Here is a 23,847-nt window from a genome sequence, read left to right as displayed (position 1 = left end):
CACAAAACAGGAGAACCTAAAAGAAATGGATGGATTCCTCGATTCTTACAATCTCCCAAGACTGAACAAAGAAGACTTGGAATACCTGAATAGACCCATCAATGTTAAGGAAATTGAAGCTGTGATCAAAAACCTCCCCAAAAACAAAAGCCCAGGCCCAGATGGCTTCACTGGCGAATTCTTCCAAACATTTAAAGAAGACCTGCTGCCTGTTTTCCTCAAACTTTTCCAGGAAATTGAAAAAACAGGAAATCTCCCAAACAGTTTCTATGAAGCACACATCTCCCTAATACCAAAAGCAAACAAAGACATCACTAAGAAAGAAAATTACAGACCAATATCCCTGATGAACACCGATGCGAAGATCCTCAACAAAATACTGGCAAATAGGATCCAACAACTCATCAAAAAGATCATACATCACGACCAAGTGGGATTCATCCCAGGGATGCAAGGATGGTTTAACATTCGGAAATCAATCAACATAATCCAGCATATCAACAAAAGTAAAGATAAAAACCATATGATCATATCAATAGATGCAGAGAAAGCATTTGACAAGATCCAACATCCTTTCATGATGAAAACCCTCGCCAAAATGGGGTTTGGAGGAAATTTCCTCAAGATAGTCGAAGCCATCTATCATAAGCCTATGGCAAGCATTATCCTCAACGGGGAAAAACTAAGGGCCTTTCCTCTGAGATCAGGCACAAGACAAGGATGCCCACTCTCACCACTCCTCTTCAATATAGTACTGGAAGTACTTGCGATAGCTATCAGACAAGAAAAAGAGATTAAGGGCATCCAGATAGGAAGGGAAGAAATCAAACTCTCACTATTTGCAGACGACATGATACTATATCTAGAGAAGCCTAAAACCTCTACTAAGAAACTCTTAGAAACAATAGACTTATACAGTAAAGTTGCAGGCTACAAAATCAATACCCAAAAATCCATGGCCTTCATATATGCAAACAATGAGGCAGAGGAAAGGGACATGAAAAAAGCAATCCCATTCACAATCGTGCCCCAGAAAATCAAGTACCTCGGAATCAGCTTAACCAAGGAAGTAAAAGACCTTTACAAAGAAAACTACATAACGCTACTCCATGAAATCAAAGAGGACATGAGGAAATGGAAACATATACCCTGCTCGTGGATAGGGAGAATCAATGTTGTCAAAATGGCAATACTCCCTAAAGCATTATACAGATTCAATGCGATCCCTATAAATATACCCATGACACTCTTCAAAGAAATGGATCAAGCAATCCTAAAATTCATATGGAATAACAAACGTCCAAGGATAGCTAAAACAATTCTTGGGAAAAAGATGATGGGAGGCATCACCATCCCCAACCTCAAACTTTACTACAAAGCAGTAACAATTAAAACAGCATGGTACTGGAACAAAGGCAGAGCCGTAGACCAATGGAACAGGGTGGAATACCCCTACACACAACCCCAAATGTATGACCATCTAATCTTTGATAAGGGAGCAAGAGATGTGAAGTGGAGCAAGGAAAGCCTTTTAACAAATGGTGCTGGCACAACTGGACAACCACATGCAAAAAAATGGGTTTAGACCTTGACCTGACACCATGCACAAAAGTCAGATCAAAATGGATTAAAGACCTCAACATTAGACCACAAACCATAAGGTACATTGAAGACAAGGTCGGCGAAACCCTCCACGATATTGAAGATAAAGGTATCTTCAAAGGTGGCACGGAACTAAGCAATCTAGTAAAAACAGAGATCAACAAATGGGACTACATTAAACTAAAAAGCTTCTGCACCGCAAGAAATACATTGACCAGAATCCAAAGACTATCCACAGAATGGGAAAGGATATTTACACAATACCCATCAGATAAGGGGTTGATATCAATGGTATATAAAGCACTGGTTGAACTCTACAAGAAGAAAACATCCAACCCCATCAAAAAATGGGGCGAAGAAATGAACAGAAACTTTACCAAGGAAGAAATACGAATGGCCAAAAGGCACATGAAAAAGTGCTCTGCATCACTAATCATCAGAGAGATGCAGATCAAAACAACCATGAGATACCACCTCACACCACAGAGACTAGCACACATCCAAAAGAACAAAAGCAACCGCTGTTGGAGAGGATGTGGGGAGAAAGGGACCCTTCTTCACTGCTGGTGGGAATGCCGACTGGTTCAGCCCTTCTGGAAAACAATTTGGACGATTCTCAAAAAATTAGATATTGAATTCCCATTTGACCCAGCAATACCACTGCTGGGAATATATCCCAGAGAGGCAAAAAAGTACAATCGAAACAACATCTGCACATGTATGTTCATCGCAGCACTGTTTACAATAGCCAGAATCTGGAAAAAACCCGAATGCCCCAGAACGGATGACTGGTTGAGGAAACTTTGGAACATCTATACAATGGAATACTATGCAGCTGTTAGAAAAAAGGAGGTCAAGAATTTTGTAGTTAAGTGGATGGGCATGAAAAGTTTCATGCTGAGTGAAATGAGTCAGAAAGAGAGAGACAGACATAGAAAGATTGCACTCATCTATGGTATATAGAATAACAGAGTGGGAGACTATCACCCAAGAACTGTAGAAATAAGTACCAGGAGGTTGACTCCATGGCTTCGAGGCTGGCCTCACGTTCCGGGGAAAGGTCAACTCAGAGAAGCGATCACCAACTACATTGTAGTCGAAGGCCATGTGGGGGAAGGGAGTTGCGGGCTGAATGAGGGCTAGAGACTGAGCACAGCGGCCACTGAACACCTTTATTGCAAACCACAACAGCTAATTAGAGAGAGAGAACAGAAGGGAATGCCTTGCCACAGTGGCAGGGTGGGGTGGGGGGGAGATGGGATTGGGGAGGGTGGGAGGGACGCTGGGTTTACGGGTGGTGGAGAATGGGCACTGGTGAAGGGATGGGTTCCCGAACTTTGTATGAGGGAAGTATAAACACAAAAGTGTATAAATCTGTAACTGTACCCTCACGGTGATTCTCTAATTAAAAATAAATAAAATTTAAAAAAAAAAAGGAAAAAAAAAAGATAAATGAAATATATAGATATTACATCTATCACTATGTTGCATTATAGAGCTTTAATGTTTTAGAACATTGAAGAAAAATGAATAATGTAAGCAGACTAATAAAAATTCTTGAAACAAAAGGCAATTCTAAACGTAAAAAATGTACTATAGCAGAAATGAATATTCTTAGTGAGGAAGAATCTAAACTTTAGGTTATGTCAAAAATTTTTCAAAATGAGAATAAGTGGGGAAATAAAGACTAAAAAATCTTAAACTGTAGGACATCTGCAAAAAGAGTTACAATTGCAAAATGGTATACAAAAAAAAAAAGAAAAAAAGGAACAGAAGCATCACAGAAAAATAATGAAAGAGACTACCCACAAACTAATGTCATACACCAAACCAATTGAGGAATCTCAGAGAACAAAAAGCAAGATACATTTTAAAACAAAATAAAAGAAAAGACCTGTGTGTTTTATTTTAAAATTTTAGTAAATCAAAATTAAGGAAAAACATCCTAAAAACTGCAGAGGGGAAAAACACCTTTTCTATAGAGCATGAGAGGTAAGAATGACCTCACATTCCTTTCAGAAACTGTAGGATGACATTGCTTTGTCCTTTCCCCCCTTGCCACAAGGAGCTTAGGTTCATTCGTCACACCCATTAAGGTGCTCCCAACCACGCTCATTTCTTTGTTTTTCTGTAACCACTTCTCTATGCTCTCTTCCCCAAAACAGTTAATCAGCTTTTCCCCCTAATCTGACTCTGTTAATTTGTAAGGTCAGACCATTCTAGGACACTGAACTTATAAGTTGATATTGCCTTTCTCCTCTCCTTATGTCTTTTGAATAATTTACTTTAAAGCAATGTCCTTTTTGTATAGACACAAGAAGACAATGTTATGTTTTTGTAACTTGGGATTTAATTGGCCTCTAATATTATTCCCTCCCGGGCATCTGCTTTCTCGATTTAAACCTCAGCTGCCCTCAGTTCCTAGCACCCCAAAAGCAGGGTCCCAACGAGGAACGGGACTGACTCAGGGCAAGCAGTGAGTTATGTGCTACCCTGGCATCGAGATGGGCCTGGCCAAAGTGCCTAATTCTTTTTTTTTTTTTTTGCTTTTTGGGTCACACCCAGCAATGCTCAGGGGTTACTCCTGGCTTTGCACTCAGGAATTGCTCCTGACAGTGCTTGGGGGACCATATGGGATGCCGGGGATCGAACCCGGGTCAGCCGTGTGCAAGGCAAATGCCCTACCCGCTGTGCTATCACTCCGGCCCCAAAGTGCCTAATTCTTAACTATAAGTTAAGAGCTTGATCATGGACAAATGTTGTCATGATCCAAAAGTAACGACGAGTTAGGACCCTGCTAGGGATAGGAAAGACTAATCTGGCCTGAGCACTGTAGTCTGAGATCGAGATGGCCCCAGGAGAGTAATTCTATAAGCTTAATGCATTTTTTATTGTGTCCATACAAAATGATTAAATTATGAATGCTTATATGTTTGCTGGACTAGGAGAGGAGAAACACACTCATGGGACTCCACCCTTGGGTGGGTGTCCTGCTGAAAGAGAATCTGTCCTAGAAGCAGCGTCCCCTGGAGGGAAAGAACTTTACCCCTATTGACTGTGACCACACCTATGTGTAAGCCCCAACCCCCTCATGCTGGGGGGATTTAACTAGACTGTAAGAGTGGGGTGGGGGACGAGATCCAGAGAGAGATCCAGAACCGGGAGAGAAGCGGAGGGAGAGACAGGAGAATGGAATAAACGACAACTGATAGATCAACCGGCTTGGCCCTCATTTCCTCTGCCATCTGCCCCATGGCCCCAGCCGCTCCAAGCTGGGCGAGCAGCCCGGGACCATCCCCCTTGAAGCCGGGGGCGGCCGACGGGGAGAGCGGCCGGGGCTCTTTCCCCAGTTGTCCCCTGGCAGTTTAGTTTTTTACAAGAAACCATGAAAGCAGAAAGAGTGAAGTAAAATGAAAGCAGAAAGAGTGATGTGCTAAGAGCAATAAAAACAAACCCAGTATTCTATATCCTGTTGAATCATACTACAGAACTGAAGGAAAAATAAAGTCCTTCTTAGAAAAAAAATTTAGGGAATTTGTAGCCCGTATACCTACCTTGTAAGAACTGTAAAGAGAAGTTCTTCAGGAAGAAATAAATTTATATAGACCAGAAAGCAGTATTCACAAAGTAAACAAAAGCAAAGAAAAAGAAATAAATTAAGGGAAAATAAAAACCTTTATTTTTTTTATTCTTGGGCACAGCATGTAAGGTGTTTGCCTTTCATGTAACCGACTCAGGTTCAATTCCGCCATCTCTCTCAGAGAGCCCAACAAGCTACTGAGAGTATTCTGCCCGCACGGCAGAGCCTGGCAAGCTACCGGTGGCGTATTGGATATGCCAAAAACAGTAACAAGTCTCACAATGAAGATGTTACTGTTGTCTGCTCAAGCAAATCGACGAACAATGGGACGACAGTGCAGTGCAATCTTAATTGATGCAAAAGATATTAACTTGTTCAAGTTAATAATAGCAACAACGTTTTTAATTATGCATGCTTAAATATGCTTATATATGCTTATTCAAATTATTTTATAATTACGGAAGCATTTACTATTCTCATGGCATATACTATTATTTCAAGTGGATTTGGGTTATTTGTAGACTTATATTGTAAACTCTAGAGCATCCAATTTAAAAAAGTAAAAGAAGAATCACTATATGTCTGAAACATCTAAAACCAGTAATCTAATCTTCTACCTAAGGAAATGAGAGAAAGAAGAGAATATTAAATCCAAAGAAAACAGAAGAAAAAGTTAAAGAAGAAATATCACTGTATCACTGTCATCCTGTTGCTCATCGATTTGCTTGAGCAGGCACAGTAACATCTCCATTATAAGACTTGTTACTGTTTTTGGCATATTGAATATGCCAGGCTTGCCAGGCTCTGTCATGCAGGTGAGATATTCTTGGTAGCTTGCCGGGCTTTCTGAGAGGGGCAGAGGAATCAAACCCGGGTCAGCCGTGTGCCAGGCAAACACCCTACCCGCTGTGCTATTGCTCCAGCCCAGTAGTTCTTGTACCTTAGCTATTTAAAATCATGAGCTTTCTACACCAGATACTTTTAACAATTCCACAAAAATACAAACATGCCTTCAGACATAGAAAAAGCCCTTTGGATTTTTACCGAACTTTGATGTTACCATAGGAAAAAAAAAACACTTGAACAGCCAATGTTTATGAAAACATGAGGAAACTTTATTTTAATGGCTTCTGTACCTCTGTTGTTTGTAAACCAGCCTCATTTTTTTTCATTAAAATTGGCTGAGGCTTGTAAGATAAAACCTTGCATTCTCTGAACTTTATTTCACTTTAGTTTCAGGCTCTGGTTCCGCAGCTCTTCCTACTCATATTTCTCATATTCTTAAGTTCAAAAGAATTTCAACTGTTAATAACCATTAATGTTCTTCCAATAAGAAATTTAGATTGAGAATTTAAATTTCTCTGTAGGCTCAATATTCTGATGAGAAATCTTTGTCAATCTGGCTCTAACACTCAAGTGTTCCACGCAAACAGGCAGACAGACAATGAACTGACTAAAAACACCACATGTACATGTGCACACATCTGCAGTTGATCGGTCGATCTGACCCTTCAAAAATGGCAGGGAGAAAACTGATAGACTGAGAAAGGAAGGGGCAGTCCCTAGAGCAAAATTTGCTCTGTCCGCCGATTGGAAACCTTGCCCCCCGTTTCCCAGTCTGACCAGCCAGTTTCCTGCTTGTTAAAAATGGGTCAAGAAAGGGCTTCTGTTGACATGAGCCGGCAAAACAAACTATGACAAAGTTGTTGAAACCTAAGGCAGCCAGATGTTACCATTTTAAGGTCAAGACTAGTTCTGAGGCAGAGAGCTAGTCTCTTCTTATCAGGCATGGGAAAGGCTGCCTCATTTAACACACTTCTTTGTTTCTGATACCAAACAGATAATCATATGATATTGCATTTTCCTGCCTCCTCTGCTTTGATAATCCTATTTCTTTAATGCAAACTTCCATTAACTGCCTATCTTTCCCTGTGCTCTAGCACTCAGGCCACATGGTGTTACAGAGGTCAACAAGATGTTCCTTACTTAAACTATCTAGCTGGAGGCTTTTCCAAGGTTTCAATAAGTAATCCAAAGGAGAATGTTTGGGTACCGATGTAGAATTTCTCATATTTCCTGAGTTCCAGCAATAATCTATGAAAAGGGATGGCACCTTGGCAAGCTCTTCTCCTGGTAATTTCTCACAAGGGGTTTTACCCCCTTATGCCTGAACTGCTGTGGTTCTAGAGGGGTCCGGCGTGGACATGACCACAACTGCATGCCGGTCCATCAGAAAATCGCAGCGAGGACGTCTCCTTCAGTGATTTCTGAGCTACCCCAAGCATCCCTGGGGCCTTCCTGGGCGTCCACCACAACCACGGATGGGTTTCCAGAGAAGTGCCATGGGTTTCCAGAGAAGCCTCGCTCAGTAGCAAAACCTTGCTTGCTATTGAGGGGAGAAGAGGAAGCTTCTGCCATTCTTATCTTGCCACGTGTTCCTTTGCCTCTTGCTGGCTTGCTCCCTTCCTTAAGCCTCTTACCTGCCTTTTACACTTTTTCTTTCTGCCTCACTTTGCCTAGTGCAAAACCTGCTGGCTGCCTTTATTAGCCTTTCAATTGACCTCTAGCCGATCCTCTGATTAGACTGAGACTGAGTGGGGAAAGGACATTTATCTGCCTCAGTTCCCCAGAACTAAGTGGGCTTGGTTCACTCGTGGGCTCTCCTCCCGTCTCTCCCATGGTGATCCGTGGCATGAGACAGACAAAGGAGCGGTGCCTCTGTGTAGAGACCATTCAGGTGCTTGTCTGGCCAGTGGAATAAGAAGAAATAAGAAAAGAAGAAATAAAATAGAAATAGGAAATTGATAGAGGAAATCAGCATATAAAATCTGGTTCTTTAAAAAGATCAAGAGAACACTAACTAGAGTTGACTAAGAAAAAGTAGGGGGGCTGGAGAGATAGTACGGTGGCTAGGGCATTTCCCCTGCACGCGGCTGACCTGGGTTCAATTCCCAGCATCCCGTATGGTCCCTGAGCACCGCCAGGAGTAATCCCTGAGTGCAGAACCAGGAGGAACCCCTGTGCAAGGCCAGGTGTGACCCAAAAGAAAAAAAATAATAGGTTACAAATTAGAAGTGTATTCAAAGTGAAAGGGGTCATAACCACTGAGCCTATGGAAATAAAAAGAACAGTAAAGAGGATAGAGAAATAATGCACAGGCAGAAAGCTTGTTTTGCAACTTTTGCAAGCAGCCCTGTATGGTTCCCCGAACCCCTCAGTAGTGATCTAATTGCTAAGTACAGGCCAGTAGTAAATCCTGGGCACCACCAACTGTGGCTTGATAATAGGCCACATGGCAGCAAATCTGGGCACTCCTCCCCCTGCTCCACATGCTCTCCTGATGCCGGATGTCACCCCCACAACCCACCTCTGGGCACCATCTTGGCGTACCAACAGTCCGGGCCCAGAGACAGCAGCAGTGAGTCCCAGAGGGCACCACAGAGCAAGAGATATCTCCAGGCCCCATACTGAGCTGATTTCACTGGGGCACCCCAAATGGAGCAGGTGGAGACTCCCACCTACTCCAGATGGAATCCCGGTGACCAGGAGCTTCCATAAGCAAGGCCCAGGTATGCAGGTTCCAGGACTAAGTCTCCAAACTGCATGACAGCAGCAGGGCAGTCCCACCCTGGCTTCCTGTCTACTCTTGAGACAGAATGTCACACCTACAACTCGCCTCCAGGCACCATCTTGGTGCACCAACAGCCAGGGCCCAGAAACTCCCAACTGAATCCCAAAATGGATTAGTTCCCCACAGAGATGTCTCTGGAACCCAACCATGTACGATCTTAAGAATTTGAGAAGCACGTGGCCACTTATATGGCTGCATGACCTCTCATGATATGCAAAATGAGCAATGGAAAATAAATGATCAAGTGTCTGCACTTGGAAAGCAGGCTTGAATGGTGGTGGGAAAAGCAAACTATAATGCCCAAAAGTAGAGAGAGAGTATCTGAGAAATTGTCTGCCATAGAGAGGCATAGAGGACTGGGATGGTGGGGGTGGGGGGTTAATGGGGACACTGGTGGTGGAAAGTTTGCACTGGTGGAGGGATGGGTGTTCGATCATTGTATGGCTGAATCTCAAACATGAAAGCTTTGTAACTATCTCAATAGTTACAAATGGATCAATAAATAAATGATTCATATGTTGTCTTTGGTTCATAGTTAATTTGTGTGTTATTTAGTTTACAAGGTTTTTTCCTGTTACCATTTTTTATTTTTATTTTGACTGCTATAGGATTAGATAGCATTTACAATTCCTTCAAATGCATTAGTATTTGTTTAATAGCCCACAATATGATCTATCCTGTAAATATTTCATGAACATTTGAAAATGTATATTCTGCTATTGTTAGATGGAATAGTAATCTTATCTGGTTCTTCTGGTTGGTTTTGCTAAAGTCTTCTTTGTAGTTACTGATTCTATGTCTAGATATTCTATTAATTGCTCAGAGAGAAGTATTAAAGTCTCCAACTACAACTGATGATATGTATGTTTTACATTCTATTTCTGTAGTTGTGCCTCACACATTCTTAGCGCTGTTTGATACATACACATTTAGCATTGAACTACCATCTGGATGTCTCGAAATTTGTATCATTTGGTAGTATCCCTCTCAGGTAATTTTCTTTCTTTGCTCTGGAAATGACTTTATCTGGCATTAATAAAGCCATTCATGCTTTTTTTTACTGATTATGTTCACGCGGTAGATCTTTATCTACTCTTACTTTTGATCTACCAATATTATTATATTTGACATGATTTTCTTATACATTGCATATATTGCAATCATTTTAAAATCTATGTCGACAGTTTCTTTTGAGTTGATTTAGATCATTTACATTTAATACTTGTTGCTCTTCACCAGGGCCCCTCAGAGGGGACGAGTTGCCTTTCCCTCCTTGCCCCAAGCAGAGCCTTGACAGTTGAAGACCTCCGGAACCCAGCCACAGCCATGCTCAAGGTCACGCTCCACATGTTCAGAAGAGCCTCACGCATGAGGGGACTGGTAGAGGAACCCAGGTGTACGAAACGGGGCTGAGATCTCCAAGCCTGCTCAAATTGGGACTGGGCCTTCTCCACCCAGACCCCCCATTTTCCAGTAGGCTGGCAGCCACACCCACAAACTGCCCCCAGTGCAGTGCAATCCCACCAATGGCCAACATCCAGAGACTATAAAACCAAGCTCCAGGAAGTGCATAGCTGCTTGACATTTGACTATTTGACATCAGATGATAGCCTTGTTCTCCCTCTTGGAGAACCTAACAAACTACCAAGAGTCTGTTGCCCGCACAGGAGAGCCTTGCAAGCTCCCATGTCGTATTCATATCCCAAATACAGCAAAAGATATATACATACCTCTCGGAGAGCCCGGCAAGCTACTGAGAGTATCCTGGAATGATACTCTCCATGTTGATCCACTTATATGCAAATTTTATGTTTCATCTTTTCTAACAGCTACATAGTATTCCATTGTGTAGATATACCAAAGTTTCTTTAATCAGTCATCTGTTCTCGTGCACTAGGGTTTCTTTCAGACTCTGGCTATTGTAAACAGTGCTGCAATAAATATACAAGTGCAGATGTCATTTCTTTTTTTTTCTAATTTTTTTTTTTTTTGCTTTTTGGGTCACACCCAACGATGCTCAGGGGTTACTCCTGGCACTGGACTCAGGAATTACTCCTGGCGATGCTCGGGGGACCATATGGGATGCTGGGAATCGAACCCGGGTTGGCCGCATGCAAGGCAAACGCCCTACCCGCTGTGCTATTGCTCCAGCCCCAAGTGCAGATGTCATTTCTACTGTACTTTTTTGTGTCTCCGGGATATATTCCCAGAAGTGGTATTGCTGGGTCAAATGGGAGTTCAATTTCTAGTTTTTTGAGAAACATTCTATGGGCTATATTTTACCTTCTTTAAAATTTTGTTTTGAAATGTCTCTGAAATGTTTTGACTATGTATATACTTGGATAGATATTTTAGTGACTGTCCTAAGTATATTTAGATTATACAGCTATAACTTGTCATAGGCTACTAGTATCAACACTTTATAAATATTTATAAATACTTCAAACAAAAAATAAAATTTCTTATTTATTTAAATTCCTTTACCTTACCCATTCATAATAGAATTGTGCTAAATATCTCCTCTACTTACTTTAGTAACCATATCAAACAGTATTGTAATTTTGCTTGAATCATCAAACATAATTCAGAAAATAAAAAGTAAGAAAAACTAAAAAAAATGAAAAAAGAAAATAGGACACAAAAGTGGAAAAAGAATAATAAAGAAATAATATGAACAATTATATTCACAAATTTGATGATTTAACATAAAACTCATATAATAATAGTAAATCTGAATAAGTCTGTATCTTCTTAATAAATAATAATCAATAAATAGAAAGTATCTCTCCAGCTGCTAGAGCAATAGCACAGAGAGTAAGGTGCTTGCCTTGCATGCAGCCGACCCTGGTTCGATTACTCTACCCCTCTTAGAGAGCCCGGTAAGCTACCGAGAGTATCTCACCCGCACGGCAGAGCCTGGCAAGCTACCTATGGCATATACAATATGCCAAAAACAGTAACAGCAAGTCTCACAATGGAGATGTTACTGTTGCCCACTAGAGCAAATCAGTGAGCAATGGGATGACAGTGACAGTGATACCATGAAATAGAAAGTATTGGGGTCAGGGGGAACCACCAGGGCGGGGGTCCTGCGCCTCAGGCCATCAGCCCTCCTGCACACCATTTTAGCAGCCCCTCCCTATTGCCAGGTAACTTTGACTCCAGATCGATCATGCTCTCTTCTTCCTGACCCTCTGAAAGAACTCTCACGCCGGCTCAGCCCAGCCTGGGGACTTCCGGCTGGTGGGGGAGTGTCCTCTACATCAGGGGGCGTGGCCTCAAAGAGGCATGGCCTATTTTTGGAGGGCAGCAGGTATTTTTCTCCCTCTCCTATACTGCTCACTTAGGTCACAAATCCCTATGACCTACTTACTCGAAGAACAACCTAGCCATCTCAATCACTATATGCCTATAAGCCAGTAACTCATCCTAATTCCAGAAAAGGTGACAGGAATACAACTAGGTACACAAAGCCCTCATAAACAGACCATAGCCTCAAACCTTGATTAGAAGCCCTACATAAACTAGGAAGATCACAGTAATATAAGGAACTATTCTAAAAGGGGGAAAAGATTACCATTATCAATTTAGCTCGCCTACAATCCCCTCCTGGAGCAAGAGGAATAGTGATATAGAATCGGGAGGTTGCACCTCTATTGTTCCATAACAACATGAAGAAACATCGAAAAAACCCGCCACAAACAGAAAATGAAGAGATTCCAGAAACCTCAATACAGGTCACCTACAAATACAACCTCCTCTCAGATAAGGAATTCAGAGAAGAAATTGTGAAGATGGTTGAGGAACTCAAAATAACCATGGAATGGACAGCCAATAAACTAAGGGAGGATATGAACACAACCATGGAACGAACAATCAATAAACTAAGGGAGGATATGAACACAACCTTGGAACGGACCACCAAGAAAATACAGGAAGAAATGAGAGCAGAAATTTCAAACCTATGAACAGAAGTCACACAATTAAAGGAATTGGTAGATGAAATAAAAAGCTCAGTAGTAGCCCTCTACAGTAGAATGACTGCAGCAGAAGACAGAATCAGTGAGCTTGAAGATGACCTGCACAAAGCTTACAAACAACAACAAATAGTGGCAAAAGACCTCAGAGTCTTAGGGGACAATCTCAAAAGGAACAACATAAGAATCATGAGAGTACCAGAACCACAGGGAACTAATCCCAATGATAAAAACACAGTCAAAGACATCATTGCTAAGAAATTCCCAGAGCTGGAGAATTCAGGCATCCAGATCCAAGGAGCCCGAAGGTTGCCAACTAAAAGGGACCCCAACAACAAAAAAAAACTCCAAGGTATATCATAGTCACAATGATGGATGCCGCGGATAGAGACACAATACTGCAAGTAGCAAGGTCAAAGAAGGAAATCACATACAAAGAATCACCCCTTAGATTCACAGCAGACCTATCAGAGAAAACCCTCCAAGCCATAAGACAATGGTGGGATATAGTGAAAAAGCTCAACGAAATGAACGTCTCACCAAGATTACTCTATCCGGTTAAAATCTCACTTAAACTTGAAGGAACCATACACTATTTCTCAGATAAACAACAACTCAAGAACTTCATAGACTCAAAATCAAATCTAAAAGAAGGTCTAAAGGGGCTGCTTTAAGACAAAGAAAAACCCTAACAAGAACAACAAACCCTAAAGAAAGATTTCACATAATCCCATGACAACAATCTCTCTCAATGTCAATGGGCTAAAAGCACTAATCAAGAGACACAGAGTAGCAAAATGGATTCGGAAACTAAACCCAACTTTCTGCTGCCTACAAGAAACACACCTGAACAGTCAAAGCAAACACAGGCTCAAAGTCAAAGGATGGAAAACAATCCTACGAGCAAACAATTCCCTCAAAAAAGCTGGGGTGGCCATACTAGTGTCTAACAACATAGATTTCACGCTGAAAAAGATTAGAAGGGACAGTGACGGTCATTTTCTATTCATCAAGGGATACATACAACAGGAAGAAACCACACTCTTAAACGTATACGCACCTAACGAGCGACCAGCTAAATATTTAAAGCAACTCCTAACAAACATTAAGGAGGACATCACTAGCACCACAATAGTAGTCGGAGACTTCAACACCACTTTATCACCTCTGGATAGATCAACAAGAACAAAACTCAGCAAGGAAACAATGGCCCTGAACGAAGAAATAGAAGAGAGAGGGCTTATAGACCTATACAGGGCTTTACACCCCCAAAAGAAAGAATATACATTTTTCTCCAGAGCACATGGAACATTCTCCAAAATAGAACACGTGCTGGGTCAAAAAACATACCTCAACAGAATCAGCAAGATAGAAATTGTATCAACCATCTTCTCAGACCATGATGCACTGAAAATAGAAGCTAAGCACACACAGACACGGAGTACCAAATTGAACACCTGGAAATCAAACAATTCCCTATTGAACAACGAGTGGATCAAAAAGGAAATCAAGGAAGAGATCAAAAGATACCTCGAAACAAATGAGAATGAAGACACAAACTACCAGAACCTATGGGACGCGACTAAAGCTGTAATAAGGGGAAAATTTATAGCCCTGCAAGCATTCCTCAGGAGGGAGGAAAGGGCCTACATAGAGAGCTTGACTTCACAGCTTAAGATCTTAGAAAACCACCAGCAAAAGGAACCCAAGCCAGACCGAAAAAAAAGAAATAATAAAACTTAGAGCAGAAATTAACGATAGGGAAACCCAAAAGACAATCCGAAAGATCAATAAAACAAAAAGCTGGTTCTTTGAGAAAATAAATAAGATTGACAAACCGCTAGCAAGACTCACAAAAAAAGAGAGAGAACCTTAATAAACCAAATCAGAACTGAGAAGGGGGATATCACAATAGAAACCAATGAAATTCAAAAGATCATCAGAGACTACTTTGAAAATCTCTATGCCATGAAAAAAGAGAACCTAAAAGAAATGGACAAATTCCTTGATTCCTACAATCTCCCAAAACTGAATCAAGATGACTTGGAATACCTGAATAGACCCGTTAATATCAAGGAAATTGAAACTGTTATCAAATGTCTTCCCAAAAACAAAGCCCAGGCCTGGATGGATTCACTGGAGAATTCTTCCAAATATTTAAAGAGGAACTGTTGCCAGTTCTCATCAAGTTATTCAAGGAAATTGAAGAGACAGGGACTCTACCAAACAGTTTCTATGATGCTTATATCTCCCTAATACCAAAGGCAAACAAAGATACCACAAACAAAGAAAACTACAGGCCAATATCCCTGATGAACACGGATGCGAAGATTCTCAACAAAATACTAGCAAATGGAATCTAACAACTCATTAAAAAAATCACACATCACAATCAAGTAGGATTCATCCCGGGGATGCAAGGATGGTTCAACATTTGTAAGTCAATCAACATAATCCATCACATCAACAAAAGTAAAAATAAAAACCATATAATCATTTCAATAGATGCAGAGAAAGCATTTGACAAGATCCAACACCCATTTATGATGAAAACTTTCACCAAAATAGGCTTAGAAGGAACTTTCTCAAGATAGTCGAAGCCATCTACCACAAACCCATGGCAAGCTTTATCCTCAATGGAGAAACACTAAAGACCTTCTCTCTAAGATCAGGGACAAGACAAGGATGCCCACTCTCACCACTTCTGTTCAACATAGTACTGGAAGTACTTGCAATAGCAATTAGACAAGAAAAAGACATTAAGGGTATACAGATGGGAAAGGAAGAAATCAAGTTCTCATTATTTGAAGATGACATGATTCTATACCTAGAGAATCTTAAAACCTCCACTAAGAAACTCCTAGAAACAATAGACTTGTACAGCAAAATTGCAGGCTATAAAATCAATACCCAAAAATCCATGGCCTTCCTATACACAAATAGTGAGTCAGAGGAAAGTGACATTAAAAAAAAATCCCATTAACAATTGTGCCCCAGAAAATCAAGTACCTCGTAATCAGGCTAACTAAGGAAGTAAAGGATCTCTATAAGGAAAACCACAAAACACTACTCAATGAAATAAAAGAGGACACGAGGAAATGAAAACATATTCCCTGCTCATGGATAGGAAGACTTAACATTGTAAAAATGGCAATACTCCCCAAAGCACTATACAGATTCAATGCGATCCCTATAAGGATACCCATGAAATTCCTCAAAGAAATTGATCAAACACTCCTGAAATTCATATAGAACAATAAACTCCCACAAATAGCGAAAGCAATTCTTGGGAAAAAGACAATGGGAAGGATCACCCTCCCCAAATTCAAACTTTAATACAAAGTGGTAACAATTAAAACAGCATGGTACTGGAACAAAGGCAGAGCCGCTGATCAATGGAACAGGGTGTAATATCCCTACATGCAACCCAAAATATATAATCATCTGATCCTTGATAAGGGGGCAAGACATGTGAAATGGAACAAAGAAAGCCTCTTCAACAAATGGTGCTGGTATAACTGGACAGCCACATGCAAAAAAATGGGCTTAGAAATCGACCTAACACCATGCACAAAAGTCAGATCAAAATGGATTAAAGACCTCAACATCAGACCACAAACCATAAGGTACATCGAAGACAAGGTCAGCAAAACCCTTCACGATATTGAAGCTAAAGGTATCTTCAAAGATGACACGGAACTAAGTAATCAAGTAGAAACAGAGATAAACAAATGGGACTATATTAAACTAAAAACCTTCTGCACCGCAAAAGACACAGTGACCAGAATTCAAAGGCAATCTACAGAATGGGAAAGGATATTCACCCAATACCGTTCTGATAAAGGGTTGATTTCAAGGGTATATAAAGCACTGGTTGAACTCTACAAAAAGAAAACATCCAACCCCATCAAAAAATGGGGCAAAGAAATGAACAGAAACTTTCTCAAGGAAGAAATGCGAATGGCTAAAAGGCACATAAAAAAATGCTCTTCATCACTAATCATCAGGGAGATGCAGATCAAAACAACTATAAGATACCACCTCACACCACAGTGACTGGCTCACATCCAAAAGAACAAAAACAACGGCATGGATGTGGGGAGAAAGGAACCCTCCTACACTGCTGGTGGGAAAGTCGACTGGTTCAGCCCTTTTGGAAAACAATATGGTTCATTCTCAAAAAATTAGAAATTGAGCTTCCATTTGACCCAGCAATATCACTCTTGGGAATATAACCCGGAGAAGCAAAAAAGTATAGTCAAAATGACATCTGCACCTGTATGTTCATCGCAGCACAGTTTACAATAGCCAGAATCTGGAAAAAAAACGAATGCCCGAGAACAGATGACTGTTAAAGAAAATTTGGTACATCTACACAATGGAATACTATGCAGCTGTTAGAAAGCATGAAGTCATGAAATTTGCATATAAGTGGATCAACATGGAAAGTATCATGTTGAGTGAAATGAGTCAGAAAGAAAGAGACAGACATAGAAAGATTGCACTCATATATGGAATATAAAGCAGCAGAGAGGTAAGAGCTAGCAATGATGAAACTCTGGCAGAAAGTCCTCTGGACTTAGTCACTAAAATACTAAAATACAGAAATCTTGAACCTCACGGTCACTACTATAGCCACACGACCTCATATCTCCTCATTCTCAGCAATGGAAAACAAATTATCAAATGCTTCCTTTCCAGCAGGTCCGACTCTGTGGGGGAAACTCCAAACAATAATAGTGAGTCTTTTTTTTGTATGTAATCAAAGTAAAGAGAAAGTAAAGTGAAATTTACCAACTACATAGGCGGGATGGGGGGCTGGGGGCCGGGGGGTATGGGGGAGGTTTACTGTGGTTCTTGGTGATGGAATATGTGCACTGGTGAAGGGATGGGTGTTTGAGCATTATGTAACTGAGACTTAAGCCTGAAAGCTTTGTAACTTTCAACATGGTGATTCAATAAAAAAAAAATTAAAAAAAAGAAAAGAAAGAAAGAAAGAAAGAAAGAAAGAAAGAAAGAAAGAAAGAAAGAAAGAAAGAAAGAAATGAAGGAAGGAAGGAAGAGAGAGAGAAGGAGGAAGGAAAGAAGGAAGGAAGGAAGGAAGGAAGGAAGGAAGGAAGGAAGGAAGGAAGGAAGGAAGGAAGGAAGGAAGGAAGGAAGGAAGGAAGGAAGGAAAAAAGAAAAAGAAAGATCAAAGTTCTACAATTTGTAGCAATCTCTTTCCAGAAACAATACCAGGATGTCTGACCTTACTCCACATATCTGCCTATGAATGAAATACTTGGAAGTCCTCTCACCCCTTTCCTGGGCTCCTCCCCTACCAACAACTAAGGACTCACATTAGTGCTCACCTAGTCTGGAAGATGGCCGCGTGAAGCACAGGACCCATACTTGTACCAGTTTGGTAGCAGGGCTTCTTCCTTGGGGACAATTGCTTCTTACTTCTCAGTGCCCATTTCCTCCTTGACAAATAAAGAAACTACTACCTGCAGCAAAGTGTCAAACAAAACAAAAACATTGTTACCTGCTCCATAATCCCCAGCATTTCAGCAATGAAGTTACCTGTATAAATACCAATATCGTAGCAACTTATCTGAAAACAAACAAACAAGCAAACAAAAAACAAAAAAAAACCAACTCATTCTATACCAAGTAAAATTCCTGGACTGTGTTCAAAAAAAAAAAAAAAAGAAAGTATCGGGCTCAGATGAATTCACTGGTAGCTACTACCAAATATTTACTGAAGAAAGTTTACCAAGTCTCTACGATCATTTTTTGACAGTAATACAGAGCCTACTTTCTAAGTTATTTAACAAAGTAAGCATTATGCTAACACCAAAAACAAAGGCATTTGTAAAAAAAAAAAGCTATATACCAATATCCCTGATGAACATCCTGAATTAAATATTATCAAATTGAATTCAGTGCTATATAAAAAACAAATAATACATATTTCAATCAAGTGGGATCTATCTGAGGTATGCAAGGCAATTTCAACATTCAGAAATTAATTCATGTAATCTATTACATTAACAGATCAAAAAATAAAAATTAATGGAGCAAGAGAGATAGTGCTAGTTGCTGATCCAGGTTCAATTCCAAGCACACCATTTGAACCCTGTAGCCCCACCATAAATAACCTCTAATCTCAGAGCCAGGAATAAGTCATGTGCACAGCTAGGTGTAGCAAAAAAAAGTAAAAAAAAGAAAAGAGAAGGTAAAAAGTGACATGGCTTTATTAATAGACATAAATAATGTCTCTGACAGATTGCAGCTCCTTTTTATGAAGAATACTCTCAGCAAACTAGAAACAGAGGGTAGCTTCCTAAAATGATATAACTAACATTATACATCTGACCAAAAGTTCAAAACACCCACTAATATGGAGACCACATCAAAGATAACTGCATTTACCATTCCTTCCAGTCTTATACTTTTCAGCATATCCAGTCTTAGCTAATGCAACAAGAGAAAGGGAAATATAAAGTGTAGGATAACATGGGGTTTGTCCTTTCAGCCTTACCACAGGGAACTTAGTTTCCCTTAGAGCAATGGCCTTTCTGTGTGGACACAGGAAGACAGTTAATGTTATACTTTGTAACTTGGGAGCTGATTGACTCCAATAATATTTACTCCTGGGCATCTGATTTCTCAACTCAGTTTTTGCCCTTACCCCAAAAAGCAAGGTCCCAACGAGGGACAGAATGGACCCAGGTCAAGCTGTGAGCTACTCTGGCATCAAAATATGCCAGTCCAAAGCTCTACAATACTCAACTACAAGTTGAGAACATGGTCATAGACAAATACTGTTATGATCCAAAAGTAATGATGAGACTAGGACCCTGCTGGGGTTAGGAAGACTAACCTGGCCTGAGGACTGTGATCTAAAATATATAGTGAATGTCCTCGGAAGAACCAAACTTTAAGTCTGATATATCTCTTACTGTGCTCATACAGGAAGATATTGCTAGAAATATTTGAAGTAAATTTACTACAACTATTTAAGCAGATTACTAGCTGAGGAAGGTAGAGAGGGACACATCCTGACACACCCTTATTTGGATCTCACCCTTGAGCAGATCTCCTAGTAATCTGGAGTAATCTCCTTAGATGAGATTTTGTTAATCTCCTTCAGAAATGGTCTTAGCCATCTTTGTTGATTTGTTAATGTTCAACCCACCTTTGTATTACCGCCCTATGTGACTACTATATAAACTAAGACTGTAACAGACATAGGGAAGACACAGAAGAGGAGACAGCAGAGACAGAAGAGGAGACAGCACGGAGAAGACACAGAAATGAGGGAGAAAGAGGCAAGACAGAAGCAGCATAGAAGACACAGAAGTGGAGAGAGAAGACACAGAAGCAGAGACAGAGAGAGGTCGGAAGAGACCAGGGGAGAGACTACACAGACAGAGACAGAGATAGAGAGACAGAAGAGAGCACAGTGGCACACACAGAAGCAGAGCACAAGGAGGAGCCATCTCGATCCTGTCAATACACAGCAGCGTGAGAGAATCGCCCCAAGAGCCCGCAAACAACAGAACACAACACACACATCATCGCACTCTCCCGCAAGGGCACGCCCTTGTAATTTTTTACAATAAAGTACAAAGATTTGGAAGAAATAAATAAATTTTCTTGTTAACAGATATTATATATATTGTTCAACATACTTTGTATGTAAAAGTATCAAAAACAACCTATAAAAAACTCCTAAAAGTGATAAGTAATCACAGAACAGTTGATTAGGTTAATACGCAAAGGTCAATTACTTTCCTATATATAGCAGCAATGACCAAGTAGATTGTTCTAAATTAAAAACATAATACCATTTATATTAGCATCCTGCAAAAAATAATCACTTATGTATTATATATACACTTATGTATTAATATAATACACATGCTTAAAATCTATATAAGGAGAACCATAAAACTCTGATAAAAGAAGTCAAAGAACTAAAGGAGAGATTCTAAATAAATAGGAAGATTCAGTATCACTAAGATATCAGTTCTTCCCAAATTTATTTATAGATTCATTGCAATACCCATAAAATCTAAATTTATTATTCTGTGACTATCAACAAACAGATTCTGTCATAAGCAGATTGTCATATCCTTCTCATGGACAGCAGTGAATGACCAACACACCAACTAGCACAGTTCTTTGGTTTTACAGCTCTTCTATTTAGTAGATAATATTAACGCATTAAAATTGTTTATGTGATCCTTTTAAAATATCAGGAAAACTTAATAGAGCTGCCTAATCAAAAAATAGGTTACACATTACTGTAATAAAAGTGAAATGCAGAGATGAAAGAATGAAAGGCAGGCAGAGTGCAGGGGCAGAACCAGGGGCAAAAAAGAGGGCTTGTACTCACACATGTCACCGTCCTGTGGCGAATGGGTCTCCAAGTGAGTTGGGGACCCATAGTTGTTCCATCCAGTTGGAATAATGAGTCACGGGCTGATAACCAACAATGATTTATTGAACTCAAATAAGGTTTCTATAGGGAAAGAGAAACTGCTCTCTGTGGGGGGACAGAATAGAATGGGACATAATGCAATTAATAGGGGAAGTAAAACACAAAGGAGAAGTTAAAGATAAACACGGAGGATGGGAGTGCCCCTATGAAGTGGATGTGCCTGGGATCGCTGTAGGGGGTGTCATTATCATCATCATCATCATCATCATCATCATCCGGTTGATAGTCGGTTTTCTCGAGCAGTCTCAGTAACGTCTCCATTCATCCTAGCCCTGAGATTTTAGAAGCCTTTCTTTATTCATCCATCCCAATGGTGCCACATTGGAGACTCTTTCAGGGTCAGGGGAATGAGACCCATCATTGTTACTGGTTTTGGCATATGAATATGCCACGAGGAGCTTGCCAGGCTCTCCCATTCAGGCAGGAAACTCTCAGTAGCTTGCCAGGTTCTCCAAGAGGGAGAACTAGGCTATAAGATGTCTTCCAGGAGCTTGGTTTTATAGTCTTTGGATGTTGGCCATTGATGGGATTACATGGCACCAGGGGCAGTTTCTGGGTATAACCACCTAGCTACTGGAAAATGGGGGATCTGGATGGAATTTTTATATAAGCTATTAAATATACCCATTCTTAATAATTTAGTATAAAATGAGATGTATTTTTATGATGCTGCTTATCAAGGTCATATCAGCTTGCTAGTGTTCATTACTATTATTTGAATAAAACAAATATGGCTTTATGGATGTTGACTAGTATAATTTAAAAAGAAGAATTTTCTTCTTGAATTGTCTTACAAACACACACAAAAAGGGTAGAACTGGGTAAAAACAGTAAAAAAATAACTAGAGGGGGCTGGAGCAATAGCACAGTGGGTAGGGCATTTGCCTTGCATCGGCCGACCTGGGTTTGGTCTCCAGCATCCCAAATGGTCCCATGAGCACCGCCAGGTGTAATTCCGGAGTGCATGAGCCAAGTAGGGGGTTTAACTCAGTTAACATAAGCTCTCTGCCAGGGAGATAGGATGACTCAGTATCAAGCCTGAGCTGCTTGGAACTATGGGAGGACAAATAATCCCATTACAAATGATGGAGAGAGAGCATCACTTCACTTCGGTGATGTCCTTCCCCACTCTGGAGCCCTTCCAGGAGGTTTACTCAACAGAGTGGCACTGCTCATGAGGTTCAGGAGAGGACCCAACACCTACATATTACATACCCCTGCCTCTTAGTTATTTCCTCTGTCTGATCGGTTAAATCTTATGAGGCCATTTTACAGGAACAACCAATATAGTGACATTTGCAAATGAAGCACTGGTGATTCTGGGATGACCAGATTGAATGTGCTCTTACATAGGTTTGTGAAAGGATCTCATGTCTTTCAGCAAATGAGATTTGTAGAATAATCAATCAAATAATATATGCAAAGTGGCACCTCATTTCTCTTTCTGGTCCTTCCCTGTTCACTTCCTCTGTGTCTTATAAATCTAAACATAGTCAAAATAAAATCTAGGTATTATATTTCTTAGTATGTATCCAGAGAGCTGTAAACATATGTCCACTGAGATATTACCTGCACATAGATATTTAGAGCAGCTTTATTCATAATTACCAAAACTGAGAAGCAACCAAGATGTCCTTCAGAAGGTGAAAGCTAAACTGTAGAACATCAGACAATGGGATGTTACTTAGCACTGAAAGTAAACAACTTACTAAGTCGCAACCTCATAACTCTCAATGTTTATGTGAGAGAAACTAAATCTGAAAAGCTATAAACTATATGATATGGACCATATGTTACCCTATAAAAGGTAAAAGTAAGAAGGCAGTACAAGAACAAACTAGGGGTCTTAGTGACAGCTGAGTGGACTGGAAGTGTGTGCTATGCACGAAGAAAGCATGGTTTGATATCTGGTATCACTTGGTCCCCTGAACTCCACCAAGAGCAACCTCCCAGGCACAGAGCCCCACCCTCAAAAATACTTTATTCCAAGAGATGAGAAGTAAATCTAACCTTTTGGATTGGTACTCTTTCTTTCCTCCTTTAAATTCATTCACAAACATCTTTGGCTGTCCTGAGTCTACTAGAAAGGTTTTATACCTGCTGGATATCTATTTCTACACTACTGATTAAGAGAGAAAAAGTTTTCTGAAAAGCCAATTTCAATTTCCTTGTGTGACTGAGCTGACTTGTTCACTGGGGAACAGCAATCTCACTATGACTAGCAGTTTCTGCTTTTGCCCTCTCCCAGTAAAATTGATAGGTTGCTAGGTAGAAGTTTCCCTTCTGGTGGTTTTTATCTCAAATATAAAAAAAACTAGTTCTATAATAGGAACACTTGTTTTTAAGACACAGTATGTTAATATATTAACACTAAGAGCTTACTTCCTTCTTTGAATAGAAGAACGACTTTCTGTAGTTGTAGGGATTTTCCAAAGAGTTCTTTAATAAGTCTCACCCAAATAACATTGCTTACTTGTTTTAAGACTTTCAGAAAAATAAGAATACTCTTCTTAAGAAGCTATATTCAGGCAAAGGTCTCTGATGCAGCTGACATAAAGGTAGGTTTTTT

At 40.2% G+C, this 23,847-nt stretch overlaps 1 long non-coding RNA gene across 1 annotated transcript in view; it reads right to left on the bottom strand.

Annotated features, from left to right (window-relative positions):
• The window catches only part of LOC129401987 (uncharacterized), a 57,089-nt gene that overhangs the window by 6,937 nt on the left and 26,305 nt on the right, over window positions 1-23,847 (bottom strand). The window contains exon 2 of the long non-coding RNA XR_008628483.1: window positions 18,142-18,276. This is a non-coding gene — a long non-coding RNA (uncharacterized LOC129401987). The remainder of the gene's footprint in view (window positions 1-18,141; window positions 18,277-23,847) is intronic.

Source organism: Sorex araneus, chromosome 2, assembly GCF_027595985.1.
Source record: "Sorex araneus isolate mSorAra2 chromosome 2, mSorAra2.pri, whole genome shotgun sequence".
Lineage (NCBI taxonomy): Eukaryota > Metazoa > Chordata > Mammalia > Eulipotyphla > Soricidae > Sorex > Sorex araneus.
The sequence above is the reverse complement of the archived record's forward strand: the minus strand, read 5'-3'. Positions and strand labels throughout refer to the sequence as shown.